This window comes from Mustela nivalis (genome assembly GCF_964662115.1).
Source record: "Mustela nivalis genome assembly, contig: HAP1_SCAFFOLD_495, whole genome shotgun sequence".
In the NCBI taxonomy this organism is placed as follows: Eukaryota; Metazoa; Chordata; class Mammalia; order Carnivora; family Mustelidae; genus Mustela; species Mustela nivalis.
In genome coordinates, this window is record NW_028136161.1 from 418314 (window position 1) to 437028 (window position 18715).

The following is an 18715-nucleotide window of genomic DNA, read 5'->3' on the forward strand; positions in this document are numbered from 1 at the left end:
TTTGAGTTTACCTTTGTGTACGGTGTAAGAGAATGGTCGAGTTTCATTCTTCTACATACAGCTGGCCAGTTTTCCCAGCACCATTTATTGAAGAGACTGTCTTTTTTCCACTGTATATTTTTTCCTGTTTTGTCGAAGATTAATTGACCATAGAGTTGAGGGTCCATATCTGGGCTCTCTATTCTGTACTGGTCTTTGTGTCTGTTTTTATGTCAGGACCATGCTGTCTTGGTGATCACAGCTTTGTAGTAAAGCTTGAATTCAGGTAACATGATGCCCCCAGCTTTATTTTTGTTTTTCAACAATTCCTTAGCGATTTGGGGTCTCTTCTGATTCCATACAAATTTTTGGATTATTTGCTCCAGCTCTTTGAAGAATATTGGTGGAATTTTGATCGGAATGGCATTAAAGGTATAGATTGCTCTAGACAGTATAGACATTTTAACAATATTTATTCTTCTGATCCAAGAGCATGGAATGGTCTTCCATCCTTTTGTGTCTTCTTCAATTTCTTTCATGAGTGTTCTGTAGTTCCTCGAGTATAGATCCTTTATCTCTTTGGTTAGGTTTATTCCCAGGTATCTTATGGTTCTTGGTGCTATAGTTAATGGAATTGATTCTCTAATTTCCCTTTCTGTATTTACATTGTTAGTGTATAAGAAAGCCACTGATTTCTGTACATTGACTTTGTATCCTGCCACGTTGCTGAATTGCTGTATGAGTTCTAGTGGTTTGGGGGTTCAGATATCACCTTACACCAGTTAGAATGGCCAAAATTAACAAAACAGGAAACAACATGTGTTGGAGAGGATGTGGAGAAAGGGGAACCCTCTTCCACTGTTGGTGGGAATGCAAGTTGGTGCAGCCTCTTTAGAGAACAGTGTGGAGATTCTTCAAGAAATTAAATATAAAACTTCCCTATGACCCTGCCATTGCACTCCTGGGTATTTACCCAAGGATACAAATGTCGTGAAAGGAAGGGTCATCTGTACCCCAGATTTTATAGCAGCAATGGCCACGGTCGCCAAACTATGGAAAGAACCAAGATACCCTTCAATGGATGAATGGATAAGGAAGATGTGGTCCATATACACTATGGAGTATTATACCTCCATCAGAAAGGATGAATACCCAACTTTTGTAGCAAAATGGACGGGATTGGAAGAGATTATGCTGAGTGAAATAAGTCAAGCAGAGAGAGTCAGTTATCATATGGTTTCACTTATTTGTGGAGCATAACAAAAAGCATGGAGGACATGGGGAGTTAGAGAGAAGGGGGTTGGGGTAAATTGGAAGGGGAGGTGAATCATGAGAGACTATGGACTCTGAAAAACAATCTGAGGGATTTGAAGTGGCGGGGGGCGGGGCTTGGAGGTTGGGGTTCCAGGTGGTGGTATTATAGAGGGCACAGATTGCATGGATCACTGGGTGTGGTGAAAAAATAACAAATACTGTTTTTCTGAAAATAAAAAAATTAATTTAATTTAAAAAAAGTGATTAGGTTTTTTTCCCCTTAAAGCATTTCTTTGTTATCAAGCGTCCATCAGACATATCAAAATGGCTAGCATATTTTTGAAAACATTTTAAAGTCTGTCCTGAAGTGAAATTCTCATATAAAATGATGTATAATCAAGTTTAAAGTATTAAATCTCCTCATTTAACAGATATTTGGAAAGAAAAGACTATTTGGAAATCTTTCTGGAGGAAAAAACATGTTTTTGGTGTCTACAGTAATATAGCATCTGGAAAACAAGGACATTGGGCTTCTTGTTTCTTAGGTGTTGAGTTTGGCATTTCATTCTTAGGGAGGGGCATCCCTCTTTTCTTAGGAATTTTAGATAGATGCGGATTCTCGGGGGCACAGCATACACATCGAATGAATTCAAAATTTTAGGCTAAGAGTTGATATAAAAAATTAAATTATTAGATCATTGCTTTCCCATTTAAGAAAATAAGAATGCAAAGATCAATAAAAATAGACTATGTCACAGAAGTTCACTGGGGCTGGCTCTCTGTGGCAATATCCAAATGAAGATCCACAGTGCGTCTAGCATACAAAAAGATCTTACTTCTGAGGACAGGCACAATGAGCTTATCTGATAAGAAAATTTGCATCAAAATTTGAATTTTCACACACATTGAAATTAATAGAATAATCATGACAACTAGGACTGATGCTCAGGCACAGGATAATTTAGTCAACCTGAAGAAACCCCAAATCCTTCCAAACTGAAAAACTCTGATGAGAGACAACTAGAAAGTAAAATACCTTAACCTTTACATTATCTGGAAACTAAGAACTGGAAGTTCTAAACATATAGAAACATTCCAATATGGATGTTCAAAAGGTAAACAAATGATCTCTGGTAGCAGAGACTGAATTTTGGGTCAAGAAATGGTTAAAATTAGATGGGGAAGATCTACCAGGCATTTCTCCTTTGTGTCTGGTAGCAACACCCCTGTAAGAGGAGTTGAAGGGAATCACAGTGGATGGGTGGGGCAGATTGTGATTTCATAAACAGTGAATAAGCTCTTTAAGAAGACAGGGAGGTCTCTTTATATTTTAGAAAGATTTCTGAGGGAAGAAGGGTAGAATTTTAACATTTGGATTCATAACACATTAGTTAAATTGAAAACATTGTACTAAACAACATTCCTTAATAATGCTCATGGAGATATTAACGAAGAAATGAATGATTTTGTTTATTCCACAAATAGTGATTGACTGCTGACCCTGGCCCTGTGCTGGGTATAAGCCCAACAATGAGGAATGGTAGAATTGTTTGATAAGTATTTAACATCAATAACGGCAGGAGTTGCAGTTTTCACATGGCCCTTGAAACAACAATTTTCTGTGAAATAGATAAGAATGGGAATTAGAAAACTATGGTCATCACAGTTTAATGGTATGACTTGTTCAGTAAATATGTGTTGGTTTGAATATATGTAAATTGGATACAAAAACAAAACAAAACAAAAATCTAAAACTCTCCTGCAGACAACATCAAGAATTGGTAAGTGTTTCTTTCATTCTTTGGACCTTTTGGTCTCTCATTTCCCTCACTCAGTCCTGGTTTCTTGGGCTCTGTCTTCCTGAAGACGTGAATTCAATTTTCTGTCATCAAGAAAACATGATCCTTTCTGGTATGTGACGTATGGGGGGGAATTATAAAGCTCTAAGGCCCTGCACTCTTCCCTGGTTAGAATCGTGAAACACATACCCAGCTCAGATCAGGTTCTCCATTTGTTACTGAGAAAGGGTCTTAGCCATCTGTGGCTCTCACATTCTCTTCTTTTTAAAAAAATGCCCACCCAGGGGGGCCTGGGTGACCTAGACCATTAAGCACTTGCCTTCAGCTCAAGTCCTGATCCCAGGGTCCTTGGATGATAATCAGCCTAGAGACAAGATGGGGCTCCCTGCTCAGCAGGGAGACTGCTTCTTCTTCTCCCTCTGCCCCTCTCCCTCTCCCTCTACCCACCCCTCCCCCTTCTCTCACTCTCTCTTTCAAATAAATAAGCTAAAAACAAAAACAAAAGCAAACAAACAAAAAACCAACTCTGCCCCAAATAGTCAAAAGTACACGCTATGTTTTCTACTGGAAACACCCACCTAGGACATCACAAAGCATTATTTTGAGTTTCATTATGGATTCTTGAATGTTTATTTATTCAAGGTCTTATAATCAATATTGGTCATTCTGATCTTGCTAGACAGTCACACTGGGTTGTCTCCAGCATCTGGTGGTATTCATTTTCCAGGGCTGCTACAACAAAGTACCACAAACAAGGTGGCTTAAAATAACAGACATTTATTTTCTGATTTCTTAAGTTCAGAAGTCTAAAATCAAGGTGTTGGTGCTCCCTCTGGACAACCCCCTGACAGAATCCATCCTTGTTTCTTCTATCTTCTGGTGGCTCCAGGGATCACTTGGCTTATGGCTACATGACTCCAATATCTGCCTCCATTTTTACATGGCCTTCTCTGTGTCTTCTCCTCTTCTGTCTCTTCTAAATAGAAGACAGTCATTATATTTAGGGACCACCCAGATCATTGAAGATGATTTCCTTTTTCTAAGAAATAATCACAATCCCATGTTCCTTGGATTCGGATATGGACATTTCTATCACCCAGGCGTGCAAACACATTTCTTCTAGTTGTTAGAGGCTTTCTATTTTTAGAGTTGTCCAAATAGCGTAGATGGAACTAGCTCTTATTCCATTTTCTGTAATAAACTTTTAGCAAGTGCTTCTGGAGGTCAGCTATTATGCTAATTATGAGAATACAAAGTTATGTCACATCTCTTGGGTTTCTCCCCAAGGTACAGGTTCCCTTGAATGAGAAAAATTGTGCTCCAAGTGGACGGAAAGCCCATGATTTTAAAGAGCCAGCTTAAGTACTCGCTCAATCGTCCACATTTGGAGTGTCAGAGGATCGAGAGGCCAGTAAATAATCCTAAAGATCTCTTGTAAGAAATCTCCAGGCCATTTTCCTTTTCAAAGTTTTGTTCCAGGTTTCAGGCACCTAATCTGCAAAAGCATACCAGCCTGAGAGTCAGGTCCCTCAGGTTCTATTTCTGGTTCTGCTACTGGATTGCTGTGGGACCTTGCACACCACAGGGAAGGTGGGTGCACTTCCTACAAAGCAAGAGACAAGAGCCTGAGGAGCACTCTAGGCAAGTCTACCTCATACCCCAGTGAAGCTAGATCCCAGGAACCAAGTGTACCATCTGGACTCCTCACGCACAGTCTAGGGATGCTCTTCCTGCTGCCAAAGCCACTGATATTCATGTGAAGCTGGAGCTCTGATTTTAGTTTGGTCAAAGGGACTCGGACTCCCTCCTTTGTGTGAATCCTAGAAGTCAAAAGGAAAAACAGTTTGCATTTTAAAGATTTTATTTATTTGACAGAAATCACATGTAGACAGAGAGGCAGCCAGAGAGAGAGAGAGGGAAGCAAGCTCCCTGCAGAGCAGAGAGCCCGATGCGGGACTCGATCTCAGGACCCTGAGATCATGACCCCAGCCGAAGGCAGCGGCTTAATCCACTGAGCCACCCAGGCGCCCCAAGCCTTGACTTTTTCATACTGAGATGGTCTTGTGGTTCACATTGCACTAGAGGAAAATGGGCTGGTGGCCCAGAGCAAGGAGTGAAGGGTTGGGAACTCTGGGCCTCTTCCTGGAGGGGGCAGGCGGGTGCTGTCCAGCAACTTGGGGACTCTGGAAAGGTAAGTTCCCTGCACCTCGTCCCCTAAAGAACTACATTTCCCGAGAGGCCTTGCCACCCACAGCCGGGGAGGAGGAAGAAGGAGCTCAGAGCCGGCCCGCGAACTAGCGCCCTCCGTTGGCAGGTCCAAGTGGGCTGCGCTGGCCCGGCATCCGAAAGGCTGACTCGCATCTCCCGCAGTGCAGCGGGGATTCCGCGTGGACACCGCCTTTTTGCCCCTGGATTTCGCAGTACCTCCCCCCCACCCCGCCCCTCCTCCCTAGAGCCTCCTCTGCGGCGGCTGCGGCGGCTGCGGCGGCTGCGGCTCAGGCAACGGACACGGCCGCCGGCGGTTGGCTAGGGGTCCGCGCGACAGGGACCCGGATCCTATGCGGTTATTCGCAAGGCGCAGGCGCCCCTGCTCCGCCAGCGGGCGGTTTCCAGCGGCGGCGGGAGGTTCCCTGGAAGGAGCCACGGGGTTGCGAAAAAGTCCACCCAGAAGGTGCTGGACCCCGAGAAGGACGGGCTGACGCTGACTGCTGGGTGAGGCCCGCTCTGGGACCCCGGGTTCGGGCGTTCTTGCCCTGACGTGGGCCGGGGGAGGGTGGGGGCTGGGATGCCGACGGCATGCGGGGGCCCTGGGGGTGGTGTGAGACCCTCCTTTCCGGGGCCCAGCATTGTTCCCGACTGCGGGCAGTCTGGCCTCGGACTCTGCCCTGTCGCCCAGGGCATAAACTCACCCCGGATTTGAGCCTGGTCACCTCAAGGCCGGCGGAGCCGCCACTTTCCCCTCCCTGGCAAATCCTGCACTCCAGGTGCTACACAGACACACACGCACACAAACTCACACACAAAATAAACTGACACCTCCCCCTCTTGTTTTTTAATTTTTATTTCTGACTCTGACACCTGAAGTAGAGTCTCCAAGTGTTCCCAGCCCAGACTTAACTGAATTGTCCTCTCTTCTGTGGGCTCCCTCCCCTTAAATTTTATTTTTACTTTTGAGTTGGAGTCTTCAGAGAGACGGAGCCTCCCAGTGCTCCCAGGATAAATTTAATTGAGCTGTCGTCTATCTTCCCGCGCTCCTCTTATTTTTATTTTGGGTCTGGCCGCTTGGGCTTCCTTGTGTGGTTGGTGTGAAGGGGGCTCCTCCTGTTTGTGGAGGGAGGGGTGGCTTTCCTGGGTTCAAGGAGGCTGCTGCTGCTTTCTTGCCAGGATGACAGTGAGAGTTCTTTGCCACCTTTCGTTTTTGTTTTTGTGGACTTCTGGGTGGAGGTTCTGTGGAGCCCTGAAGCTCATCCTGGTGGCTGTGAAGTGTCCCCAAGGCTTCCTGTCACCTGCTGCATGTGATCTCTGGCTGCTTTGCTAGGCTGCGTTCTGTTTTCCATTTTCTTCCCTACTTAGTCTTAACTTTTGTTTAAGACCAAACCTGTGCTACCTGTGCTGTCTCTAGTCTTTTTGGAGGCTGAGAAAAGGACACCTTGTTTCCTCTGGATGTCTTTTTTATTCTTAAAATGAGGGAAAAAACACACTTGAGGAAATATGACATAAAAGAATTCATTTTATATGTGAGAATTTTAGATAAAGATCTTGTCCATGAGATTAAAACTTGCTAATTATTTCTTTTTATACCCTGTGAAGTACCTCAGAGGACACACACACACACACACACACACACATCTGGTTCCCAAGTGAGGTTATTTACAATCTCAGATTCCTTGAGGTTTACACTATCTCGTTCAGTTTGTAATGAATGAAAATTAATTACTTACTATTAGAGATTAGTTTTCAAGAGTTGTGAAAGTGAAGTGTGGTGTTAATTACTTACTGTTAATTACTTACTGTTAGAGATTAGTTTTCAAGAGTTGTGAAAGTGAAGTGTGGTGTCCTTGGTAAACTGACCTGTCTCCTCCCTGTAGTAAAATCTCATGCTCACACAGGTTGCATTGTGCAGAGTTCTTCTAGTGACTGATAAATACTACTGCGGGGACATTTGATAAAGGAACAGATTTGATACTCTGGGACTGTTTCTGTAGTAGAGAATTTGAACTTTTGTTCTGTCCAAATCTGCAGGATTATGTTGGCTCCATTTTGTAAAGGTGGAATCAATTAAACCTAGATGAGTTTGGCTTCTTAGAGATGCACAGTACATTGTTACCAGTCTGAGAAAGTAGTTCATTTTTGAGACTGTGTAATTGTGGTTTCACTTTAAGGTGCAGTATTTTATTTTGAGGAACTTTTTTTTTTTTTTCAGTTCGTTGAGCTCATGATGACCTCAGTTTGTAACACAGGCAGGTTCTTTGATATGAGGCTGTTTTTTGTGGATGCATTTGTTTGTAGAATGACCCAGTGTCCTTTCTGGCTGCAGTCTTACCCATAGGGACTACATTTTTGCAAATGTGTCTGGAGACTTCTAGTGATAATGTCTCACGTAAACTCTGGCCAACAACTCTGGTTTAAAGATGTTAAAGAAATACAGTACATTCATGGACTAGTTCCTAGCACATCATATACCCTATTTGCTTGCTACTTAAAGAAAAAGTCTACTTAGGAAAAAAAATGGTCTCTTGATCTGAAAGACAAGAATTAGCCAAGAGCAAGAAAACTACTGAAGGAAATGAATAGACATTATTGTTGTATTTTTATTTGCATATTTCTTGTAATACTCTTGATTTTCACATATTTTGTCTTCAAGCAATAATAAAGATTTTCTTTTTTACAAAGATGATACCAGTGACCTGGATTTCCAGTCGTTGGCAACATCACTTTGGCTGGTTACTTAGCCTGTCTTTGAACCTCGGTTTCTTTACTCTGTCAGATGGGTATGGTCATGTCTACTTTGTAAAATGTGTTGTGAGTATAAGGTATAAATGACTTCAGCTTGCAGCAGGCATGTAATAGTTTCCTCTCCTATTACTGGTCCTCCATCATGAACAGACTAGGAAAAGTATTTTGATAGGTACTTTCCCACACCACCCCTGGTATTTGGATAGTTGCTGTAAATTTGTTCTCTCTTTCTAAAAATTAGTCGTGTTAAAGACAACACAAACTGTGAGACACCCAACGAACTGTGGAAAGTAGAATAGTTCTCATTTCAGTTAGAACTTATTAGGCTACTTTAATCTGACTGTGTATTGTAGATTGGCCTGATACCATTAACCTTATTTTACAAGGGTGGAGACTGAGGACCAGATAGACCTTGCAAGGGTCCAAGCCGTGGATCTATGTGCACATGACCTATATGCATTGTGTTAATTACAGGTAGACCAAAGAGCCATTAGGTCCCCTGAATTCCAGTTCTCCCTGCATTGTTGAAATCATCAGTGGGAGAGTAAATGAGTCAACAAAACAAAACAGAAACAAAAAAAAAATCTGTGTATTGCTATCTTATTCCAGCAAAGATGCCATGTTTAGTTAAAGGTTGAGTCCCTACTACAAATCCCCATCTATAAATGGTATTGATGTAGCAAGAAGAATGATGTACCAGGAAGCATATAGTATGGCATATAATTAGATAGTGGCTTCTATGTTGGACTCCATTTTAGGATTCCAAAGGGTCAGAAAAGATCATGAAGAGTGGCACAAACAGAAGGGCCTTTTGAGGAAGGCTTTCCTCATGCTGGTCCCTTGAAGGTTGTCTAGACTACTGAGCCACATGTGTAACTTCAAAATTTTTAGTAGCCGCATTTAAGAAAGTAAAAAGAGGTGACATTAATTTTAATAATGCACATTATTGAATCCCACAGCTCTAGTCTGTATTATATCAACAGGTAACCAATATAAAACATTATTATTTTTTTGCATTCTGTTTTTCATATCAAGTCTTTGAAATCCAGTGCATGTTGGACACTTCTGGCACGTCTCATTTTACACTAGCTGCATTTTAAGGGCTCAGTAGCTGTATGTGGCTAGTAGCTGCGTACGGGACAGAGCAAGGTTAGCATATGGGAAGCGCAGCAGGAAGGCAGTTCCAAGCAAGGGGAGATGGAAGCTGGTAGTGGAAATACACATGGCAATGATGTAGAAAGGTGAAGTACACCAGCCTGCTCCTTCCTCCTGTCCATTAAGGGAGTCCCAGGGTAACACTGGTCATGAGAAAGAGTGGTAGAATTCTTGCCCTGAGGGTGTTCACAGTGTCAGATATGTGACTAGTGTGGTATGTAGGCCAGGGGTAGGGACAGGACAGTGAGTTGGACTGGGGGATCTTGGTTGGGGGAGAGGAGTGGCAGCCTGACTGGCAGAAGCTGAGGCAGTTTGGGGGTCAGATCACAAAAGGTGTTGTTCGTCTGAGTTGGAAGCTCCTATCTTACTTTGCAGGTGGGAGGGCCCTCTTGAAGAAGAATGCTTAGCAAGTCAAATGATAAGAATTGAGAGCTGCCTGGCTGTCAGCAGGGCCAGGAAAATGGATTGGGGGTGAGTGGTGATGGTAGGGGTGACCCTGCTGGCAGAGAAAGAAGAGACAAATGACAAGGGTCTGAAAGAAGATACTCCATGAATGGAGAAGAGGGGCGGGATTTCAAAGGGCCAAGGCAGCGGGGACCAGTGATTGTCTCAGTTAAGTAACGAAACAAGTGTGTTGAAGCCAGGCGAGGAGTGATCAGTCTGAAGCAGAAGAGATCTGGGAGAAGAGGCCTCAGTCAAGGCAAATCGAGTGACATTGGGGCTTGGTCCCAATATTTGGAACCAGAGTGGAGAGGAGTCTCTCACAAATGCTCTCTATATATTGATGGAGTAAAATGGACTGTTTTGGTCTATTTCCTTTTAAGCATTTGTTACTTTAGATAGAGACAAGTTCGCTTACAATTTTTTTTTAAAGATTTTATTTATTGGGGCGCCTGGGTGGCTCAGTGGGTTGGGCTGCTCAGTGGGTTGGGCCGCTGCCTTCAGCTCAGGTCATGATCTCAGGTCCTGGGATCGAGCCCCGTATAGGGCTCTCTGCTCGGTGGGAAGCTTGCATCCCTTGCTCTCTCTGCCTGCCTCTCTGCCTACTTGTGATCTCTCGCTGTCAAATAAATAAATAAAATCTTTTAAAAAAATTATTTATTTATTTGACAGAGAGAGATCACAAGTAGGCGGAGAGGCAGGCAGAGAGATGGGGAGGCAGGCTCTCTGCTCAGCCCGCATTGGGCTCTCTGCTCAGCAGAGAGGACCCTGGGGCTCCATCTCAGGACCCTGTGATCATGACCTGAACTGAAGGCAGAGGCTTTGACACACTGAGCCACCCAGGAGCCCCTTGCTTACAATTTTAAATGTTGCCATTTAAAGTTATTTTATTATTTGCATTTTCCTCCTATTTTTATTAACTACAAACATTTGTTGAAACTCTGTGTTGTAAGTTAGCTTACCATTTCCTGGATGGCTGAACTGTTTCCTTCCTTTTGCTCTCTCTTTCTTTTTTTCTCTGATCTGAATAATACTGCTCTAAGCATCTTGGGAAACAGCTTTGTCTCTATTTTGTGTCATTTCCTTAAGACAGATTCCACTGAAGTCAAATTGCTGGATTTGAACATGTTTATGACTCAGTTGACTGCTCTCATTTCCTAAATGTTGCTCCCAGTGAGCCTACTAGCAGCAAGGATTGAGACTACCATGTGCACTGTAGTCCGACTAGCAATAGACACATTGGTGTAATTTGATCATTGGAGGGAGGCATCTTGGAGAATGGGAGTGTCGGTAGGAGGGCCAGAGGAGTTAGGTGGAGATCCTGGCTAATGATAGGGAAAGACGAATTTGGTGTTACGGGCATTGATTTTGAGAAAAGGGCAAGATCCAAGTGGAGATGTCTAGGAGGTTGTGGGACAGGGGGTCTGGAACATAATAGTAGGGTAGAAAGCTATGGTATGGTTGTTTATTTTCATCCTGGTTCCATCACATCTTCCCACAACCTCTGATGCAGGCAGTGTTCCTACCCTCCACTGAGAGGGTGCAGAAACTGAGGCTCAGTGAGCTTAACTGCTTGTCTGTCAGCACCCAGTCAGTTAGCGGCAGAGCTGGGATTCCTGATTCTAAAGGCCGTGTTGTACCTCTGCTAGTTATCTGACCCCAAAGCATATTTATATATATATTTACCCACCACACTGGATATTAACATAGAAACAAAAGCCCTAGGGTTTTTTGCATGTCTCCCAAAAATATTGCTTGGACTTGTGCTGTTCTCTTCCTAGTCTGTTTTACTAGATTCTTCTAGGGACACTTAAATTTAGGTAGTCTTATATCTCTAGGGAGACTAGAGAGTTCTAGGGAGGCTATATTTGATTTCAGGATGGCAGAAGATAAAAAGACTCCCTTTGTGTTTTCCTGTTTATTGGCCTCTCTGGGCCTTGGGCAGGCTGAGCAGGTGGTAAAATATTCGCATGGATGTTAGTGCCAAAGGACATTCTACAACCAGAGCAAATCCTGAGGTGTAATTTCAGGCTCTTCAGGATGTCTTTGTTTTGTCTCTTTCATTTAACCTTGTTTGAAGCAAAGTCACCTTGCCATAATGCTCACTTTCCTAATTTTTCATCAGTTACCAACATTTTATATTTGTAGCCTCAGGAACGTGAGATGAACTTTGGACACAGATGTGTTTATCCAAAATACACTACTCCCTGCCTCTAGGGCTCAGGAATGTCTGGACTTCTGATGAGAGAAGTATGAACCGAGGATAAAAGTCCAATGGAGCTCAGATGTTTTGTTTGGGACAAGTGAAAAAGGCTGACTTCCTCCTTTTATTCTGAGAAGAGAGTTAATTGATAGGTCCAGAATATTTTGATGTAAACTTTTTTTAACTTGTATTTTGATTTTGTTGGTGTTTTAATTGTAATTGGGCAGGATCATTTTACTAGCTGTTTAGAATACTGACCTTTCTATAGATAAAACTGTAGAGAATTGTTCATTTTTAAAAAATTGTCTTTCAAAATGGCAAATTGATTCCACGTGAACGTTAAGTGTTTTTTTTAATCTATTTTTTATTATCAACATAACAGTATTCATTATTTTTGCACCACACCCAGTGCTCCTTGCAATCCATGCCCTCTATAATGCCCACCACCTGGTACCCCGACCTCCCACCCCCACCACCCCTTCAAAACCCTCAGATTGTTTTTCAGAGTCCATAGTCTCTCATGGTTCACCTCCCTTTCCAATTTCCCCCAACTCCCTTTTCCTCTCGAACTCCCCATGTCCTCCATGCTATTTGTTATGCTCCACAAATAAGTGAAACCATATGATAACTGACTCTCTCTGCTTGACTTATTTCACTCAGCATAATCTCTTCCAATCCCGTCCATTTTGCTACAAAAGTTGGGTATTCATCCTTTCTGATGGAGACATAATACTCCATAGTGTATATGGACCACATCTTCCTTATCCATTCATCTGTTGAAAGGCATCTTGGTTCTTTCCACAGTTTGGTGACCGTGGCCATTGCTGCTATAAACACTGGGGTACAGATGACCCTTCTTTTCACGACATCTGTATCTTAGGGGTCAATACCCAGGAGTGCAATGGCAGGGTCATAGGGAAGTTCTATTTTTAATTTCTTGAGGAATCTCCACACTGTTCTCCAAAGAGGCTGCACCAACTTGCATTCCCACCAACAGTGGAAGAGGGTTCCTCTTTCTCCACATCCTCTCCAACACATGTTTCCTGTCTTGCTAATTTTGGCCATTCTAACTGGTGTAAGGTGATACCTCAATGTGGTTTTAATTTGAATCTCCCTGATGGCTAGTGATGATGAACATTTTTTCATGTGTCTGATAGCCATTTGTATGTCTTTATTGGAGAAGTGTCTGTCCATATCTCTTGCCCATTTTTTGATATGATTGTCTGTTTTGTGTGTGTTGAGTTTGAGGAGTTCATTATAGATCCTGGATATCAACCTTTAAGTTTTTTAAAAGGAGGAATATGTTATTGTACTGTAATATATAAAAGTAGTAGACAACTATGCTGTCTTCAGATTTAAAAGATATTTCAGTTCATTACACATTTTCTCATGAGTGTATGAGTGAGTGTGTGTGTGTGTCTCTCTGTCTGTCTATCTGCTCGGGAGGGCTGTGTATTTAGATATTCATAGGGCAGAATCCCAGAACCTATGCCTCTTGGAGAGGTTGCCAGTGCTTCCTGAGGGAGATGCGGTCTGAGGTGGATTTGGAGTGATAAATATGAGGTTTTCCGGGGGGACAGATTGGGGATGAGGGGATTGCAGAGAGAGGAACTTGTGTGAAGGCAATGGTGTGGCCACCATGGAGTTTAGTGTCCATTGGCTTTTATCCTGTGGTTTGGTAGTTCTTGGGAGCCAGGAAGACCTAAGTAGAGGGTAGGGGCCAGATCTAGTTTTGCCCCCTTGATGATTGGCCCAAGATTCTCAGACTTTCTGAGATTTGAAACATGAGTGCCAGGGGAGTGTGAGCTCCCACCTTTTGGATTGCAAACCCTGAGGGTATAGCATATGCTGCCAGCGTTCATCTTTCCCCAGTGTGGAGGGAACCAACCTCAGATGGAATCCATAATGAGAGGGAAGCGGGGCAGAGAGATGCAGGATGAGAGGAGTGCAGCAGATCCTTTGTGAGCGGAGAGGTTGGCTGTGTCTGTGCCATCTCCAACTCTGAGTTTCTTGGTTGCAGGTGCCAGTAACACCCTGCTTTTGCTTCAGCTAGCTTGAGTCATAGTTCTGGGTCTTGAAGTGGAAAGAATACAGATTCATATGCCAGAAATAGAGGGAGGAAATCCCAGGTCAAGGATGGGTGGGTGGGTGGGTATGTGTGGGTGTGCTTTTTCTGAGAGCTGAGCCAATTGATTTTATATATATGTAGAAGAAGGAACTAATGAAAGAGCAAAATTGAAGAAGCCGTGCAGAGAAGGGGAATACAAATGATGGACAAAGGTGAGGCCTTCAGTGGGATGAAGGGTGTGGAGCAGATCAGGCTTGACAAGGGGGACATCACTTCCTCTAAGGCCACTTGGAGGAACTAAGAATGGGGTCCTAGATGTGGAGGGAGCTCTCTTGCCCTGGCTTCTGTTTTCTCTGTGAAGGTAAAGAGGTAGACCTGGCTACTGAGCCAGTTTTCTTGCCCGTGTAGTAATAGGGACTAAGGGTGTCTCGTTCTCTCTCCCATGCCTTAAAACAAAGGAATTACTGTAATCAGTAAGACCTGTTACTGATTATTGTTGTTCTTTGGGGGAACACTCTCATAAATGCATTTAACTTACGTATTCAGTAATTGGCCAGAAGCCAGGAAATGTATATATATGTAAAACAAGGACAGTTAGGGAGTGCACATATTGTTTGGCCTTCCACTCAGTGACTATGTGTCCCCAAGTGCAGTGGGTGGGCCCAGGGAAGTGCTGTGTTCTCAATGGTCTTCCTTCCTTCATGCCTCTCCTCTGTGGGACCATCTGTCCTGCTGGGTGGGGCTCTAGTGGCTAAGGGTAATTTTGATCTTCTCCATTTTTGCCTTGAATGCCACTTCACCTCACATAAGATGTCTTGGGATTATACATATTCGTGTGGCACCTTGCCCTTTTGCAGTTTTTTCTTATATTCTCATTGGATCAATATGTTGCCTGAAGCTACCAGTTCAGAAAGGACTTACCTTTCAGATTCTTAGTCAAACTTTGTTTCTGACGTAGTTCTGAATGTCCATTTCAAGTTTTTAACTGTGATTTTTATAAAAGAGAGATTTCATTACCATTTTTATGTCTTTTGTATTATTTTAGAAACTGAACCCACATCTGAAAGGCATTTTAACAGTAAATATTTCATTTTACTATTGCACCTGTGCTTTAGCCTAAAAAGATAAGGAGCCCTGTGATATTGTCTTGCGTTTGATTTTAAGTGATGGCACATATTCACTGAACGTCAACCAGGGTTTCAAGGACAAATAGTTCTAGTGACACTGCCTGTGCCCCACTGTGGGACCATGAGAATGTATCCCTTAGGCCTCCGCTTTGGGTATCATGACTGACTGATGGCTCCAGCTGCTGCCCTCTAGATTCACCACCACTTCTTAGCCAAAGCTGAGCTTTCTTTGGCTACTTGCAGTTACTGAGCAAGTGGGGCTACTACTGTGGTCCACTCACGCAAAATCCAGATGCCTCTGAAGGGTGACTCTGGCATGAGGACTCCCAATGGGTTGGTCAAGACCCTCTTCAGATTGAGTTGGGAGTCTGAAATCCTCCCTTCCAGCCTTCCTTCCTTCCCTGTCTCCTTCACAGGGAGTCAGACCTGCATTGTGGTTCAACCTCCCCATGCCTTCTCAGGTCTCTCCCTTTTCCCCTTCACAGCCAGTTCCCGCAATAAATCTCCTACAGGTGTAATGCTGTCTTGGTGTCTCCTTCTCAGGGAGCCCAAACTGACACACCATCCCTTTCCCCAGAGGTGTCCATCCTACCATCTAAAACCCTTTCAGGAGACAGCGTGAGGACACTACATTTTCCACATCAACTTTCTTTATCCCTCTGCCCTGAGATGATATTTCCTCAGAATTCCCATGGCATTTTGAACTTTGTGTTTGGCATTTATGGCCTTTGGCTTTGTATCTGCTGGATGTTTCCTCCTAGATGATAAATACACTGAGAACTTGAAGAGCTTCTTGTTTATCTGATTCGTTTTGGTAACATACTTCTTTATTTGTAATCGTAATAATTAGCATTTAATCAGCACTTTCCATGTGCCCAGCACTGCCAGAAATACTTTTACGTGAATTATTTCAGGTAATCCTCCAAATAAGGTAGGTAATATTCTCCTCATTTTATGGATGAGATCCAGAGAGGTTAAGAATCTTGTCCAGGGTGACATAGCTGGTAAGTGACAGAGGCAGGGTTTGAATCGAGGCGGCTGGCTCCATGGTCCTGTTGTTCATTTAGCAGGTATTTTTTATTCAGACAGAATATGTTCCAGTTGCTATATCCAGTGTTGGGATTGCCAGAGCTTACAATCCAAGTCTAGAATTAACAACTATTTAAAAAGCAAACCCCAAAACGTGATTTCCAAATAGGCGGGTGTAAGTCTCTGGGAGAGCAATAGCTACCTGATATTTTGAAAAATTTCTAAAAGCCTTCCTGCCCCAATGATTGTTTTCACAAGCCAGTGTTCCCACCGTTAAAGTAGTGATTTGAGACTGAGAATTAAGGTCTCCTGAAAGAGTCCCCTGACCTTTTCCCTTGTGTACATGCACTCATTATCACACCCACCCCTCTAACCCCAAGGAGAAGAGCTGTAGGAGAGGACAAAGTGTGGACAAAAGGGAGAAGAGGTTAGGCAAAGAGGTCAGAGGAGAGGGGCAGCCGGACCAGAGGGCTGTTGGGAAGGATAGGCTTGGGTGAGGCTTCTTTCCTGGAAACCAAATTGCAGAGACGCTATTGTAAAATTTTAAATATACAGCAACTGAAACAGCGTCACTGTCCCTCCAAAAGGACTGGTTCTAACTAGGAAAAATTCTTTTAATGAGATCTTTGGTAGTATTTTTAAGACCGCATGGAAGAGAGGGGAACAGTGACATATGTTGCTTCTTTACAACTTCTGAAAGGGATTAACGTGTTTTATTTCTATATGGTTATATTTCTTGGACAAACAGTGTAAACCTCCATTTTCCATGGATTTTATGTCTGATAAGAGAAGGATGTGTTTGGTTTATTTAGGCTTGTTGTAGTAGAGCTTATGCTGAACTTTGGGTTAGAGGTAAAATAATATCTTGTGAGTGTGTGTGTGTGTGTGTGTGTGTGCGCGCACGCGCGCGTGTGTCATATTGCAGCTGTTTATTGTGGAGAGAATGGTTCTGATCCTCTCCTTCTGTACCTAAAATAAATATGTGCACAAGCAGACACATCATTTTAACTGAAGTGAAAAGTAAGGAATGAACTGGAAAAATATTTGAAATTTATAGGATAGGATATAGTTATATCCTCAGTACATAAAGAGCGCCTATATATCAACAGGAAAAATTAGAACAAATGTTTAAATTATACATATATATGTCACAAATGAAGAAATGATAAGAACCAGTGTTTTAAATGTCACTTCAGTTCTCTAGGATATATAAACTTACAAATAAGAATGTATTTACCTATTATTTTAGCAAAGTTGCTGGTGTTTGTGTGTGTTAAGACTTTTTTTTTTAAAGAGTTATTTATTTGACAGAAAGAGATCACAAGTATGCAGAGAGGCAGGCAGAGAGAGAGAGGAAGGGAAGCAGGCTCCCTGCTGAGCAGAGAGCTAGATGTGGGGCTAGATCCCAGGACTCTGGGATCATGACCTGAGCTGAAGGCAGAGGCTTTAACCCACTGAACCACCCAGGCGCCCCTTAAGACTTTTTATTTATTTGACAGAGAGAGAGAGAAAGAGAGATCACAAGTAGGCAGAGAGGCAAGCTGAGAGAGGTGGGAAGCAGTCTCCCTGCTGAGCAGAAAGCCAGACCCAGAGCTTGATCCTGGGCCCTGAGGTCATGACCTAAGCAGAGGCTTAACCCACTGAACCACCAAGGTGCCTGGTGTGTGTTTTTTCCCTTAATGATTCCTCTTGGTTATCTGTCTTTTCTTTCCAGTATACCTTTGATAGAATTCTAATTTGGTATGATCTCTCTGGAAAGTAATTTGTTAGTATGTGCTAATATGCTAAAAATTTACATATCATTTAGCTTAATTTCCTTTTCTAGGAAATGATGACAGGTACACTTAAAGGCGATTAAAAATGCATTGCAGCATTGTTTTCACAATTAAAGTTTTGTTTATTGAGGTAAATTTCACACAATATAAAATTAATCATTTTAAAGTGAATAATTCACTGGCTTTAGAACATTTACAGTACTGTGCAATCATCACACCTCTATCTAGTTCCAGAGCATTTTCATCACTCCAACAGAAAACCCTGTACCCATGAAGCAGTCTCTGTTCTTTCCTCCCTCCAGCCCTGGCAACTACTTGTGTGTGTGTTTAACCAGTTGAGGGACTTTTTTTTCTTTTTAAAAAAATTCTGTTCCTCCCAGGTGATAGTACAGTTGACCCTTGAACAGTGGGTTTCAACTGCATGGGTCCACTTTTATGTGATTTTTTTTATAATAACACTACAGAAATGTAAATGTATTTTATCTTCCTTATGATTTTCTTAATAACATTTTCTTTTCTCTAGCTTACGTTATTGTAAGAATACAGCATACCATGTGCATATTACATGTATACAAAATATGTGTTAATTGTTTATGTTATTGGTGAGGCTTCTGGTCAACAGGCTGTTATGAGTTAAGATTTTGGGGAGTCAAAAGTTAAATGGGGGGAGTAGTCACCCCTAGTCCCTGCATTGTTCAAGGGTTAGCTGTATATGTTGAGCATATTTGTATGAGTCAAGATTCTTGGTTGTAAGTGGCAGAAAGTCTGACTTCAAAAGGAGGGAATTTAATGATACACACAACTATTCCAGGCTTTAAGTATGTATGACTGTTGACAGGGATGTAAGTGGAGTCCAGGACACCCACCCATTCTCATGTCCACGCTCTTTGTTGACCTCCCTGTTGGTGAAAATTATTCCTTTCCACTCT

At 42.7% G+C, this 18715-nt stretch overlaps 1 protein-coding gene and 1 long non-coding RNA gene across 5 annotated transcripts in view; one reads left to right on the forward strand and one right to left on the reverse strand.

Moving 5' to 3' along the window:
- Nucleotides 1–18715, forward strand: part of LOC309857203 (ral guanine nucleotide dissociation stimulator-like) — a 211573-nt gene that overhangs the window by 139244 nt on the left and 53614 nt on the right. The window contains exons 1-2 of one of the 2 annotated variants that reach the window (XR_014307538.1): nucleotides 4767–4858; nucleotides 5488–5744. The exons of the other annotated variant lie outside the window; for it this stretch is intronic. The gene's annotated coding sequence lies outside the window, so the exon portion shown is untranslated. Of the gene's footprint in view, nucleotides 1–4766; nucleotides 4859–5487; nucleotides 5745–18715 lie in introns of those variants that run through there. 2 annotated transcript variants of the gene reach the window in all.
- LOC309857206 lies at nucleotides 2695–6017 on the reverse strand. Of its 3 annotated transcripts, none has more exons than XR_014307546.1 (4): nucleotides 5084–5252; nucleotides 4684–4852; nucleotides 3611–4008; nucleotides 2695–2852 (listed from the first exon to the last, which is right to left on the reverse strand). It is a non-coding gene; the product is annotated as an uncharacterized lncRNA (long non-coding RNA). The 3 variants fall into 3 exon arrangements; XR_014307547.1 differs by lacking the exon at nucleotides 5084–5252 and adding an exon at nucleotides 5942–6017 and having other exon boundaries at nucleotides 2706–2852; nucleotides 4725–4852; XR_014307548.1 differs by having other exon boundaries at nucleotides 2706–2852; nucleotides 4725–4852.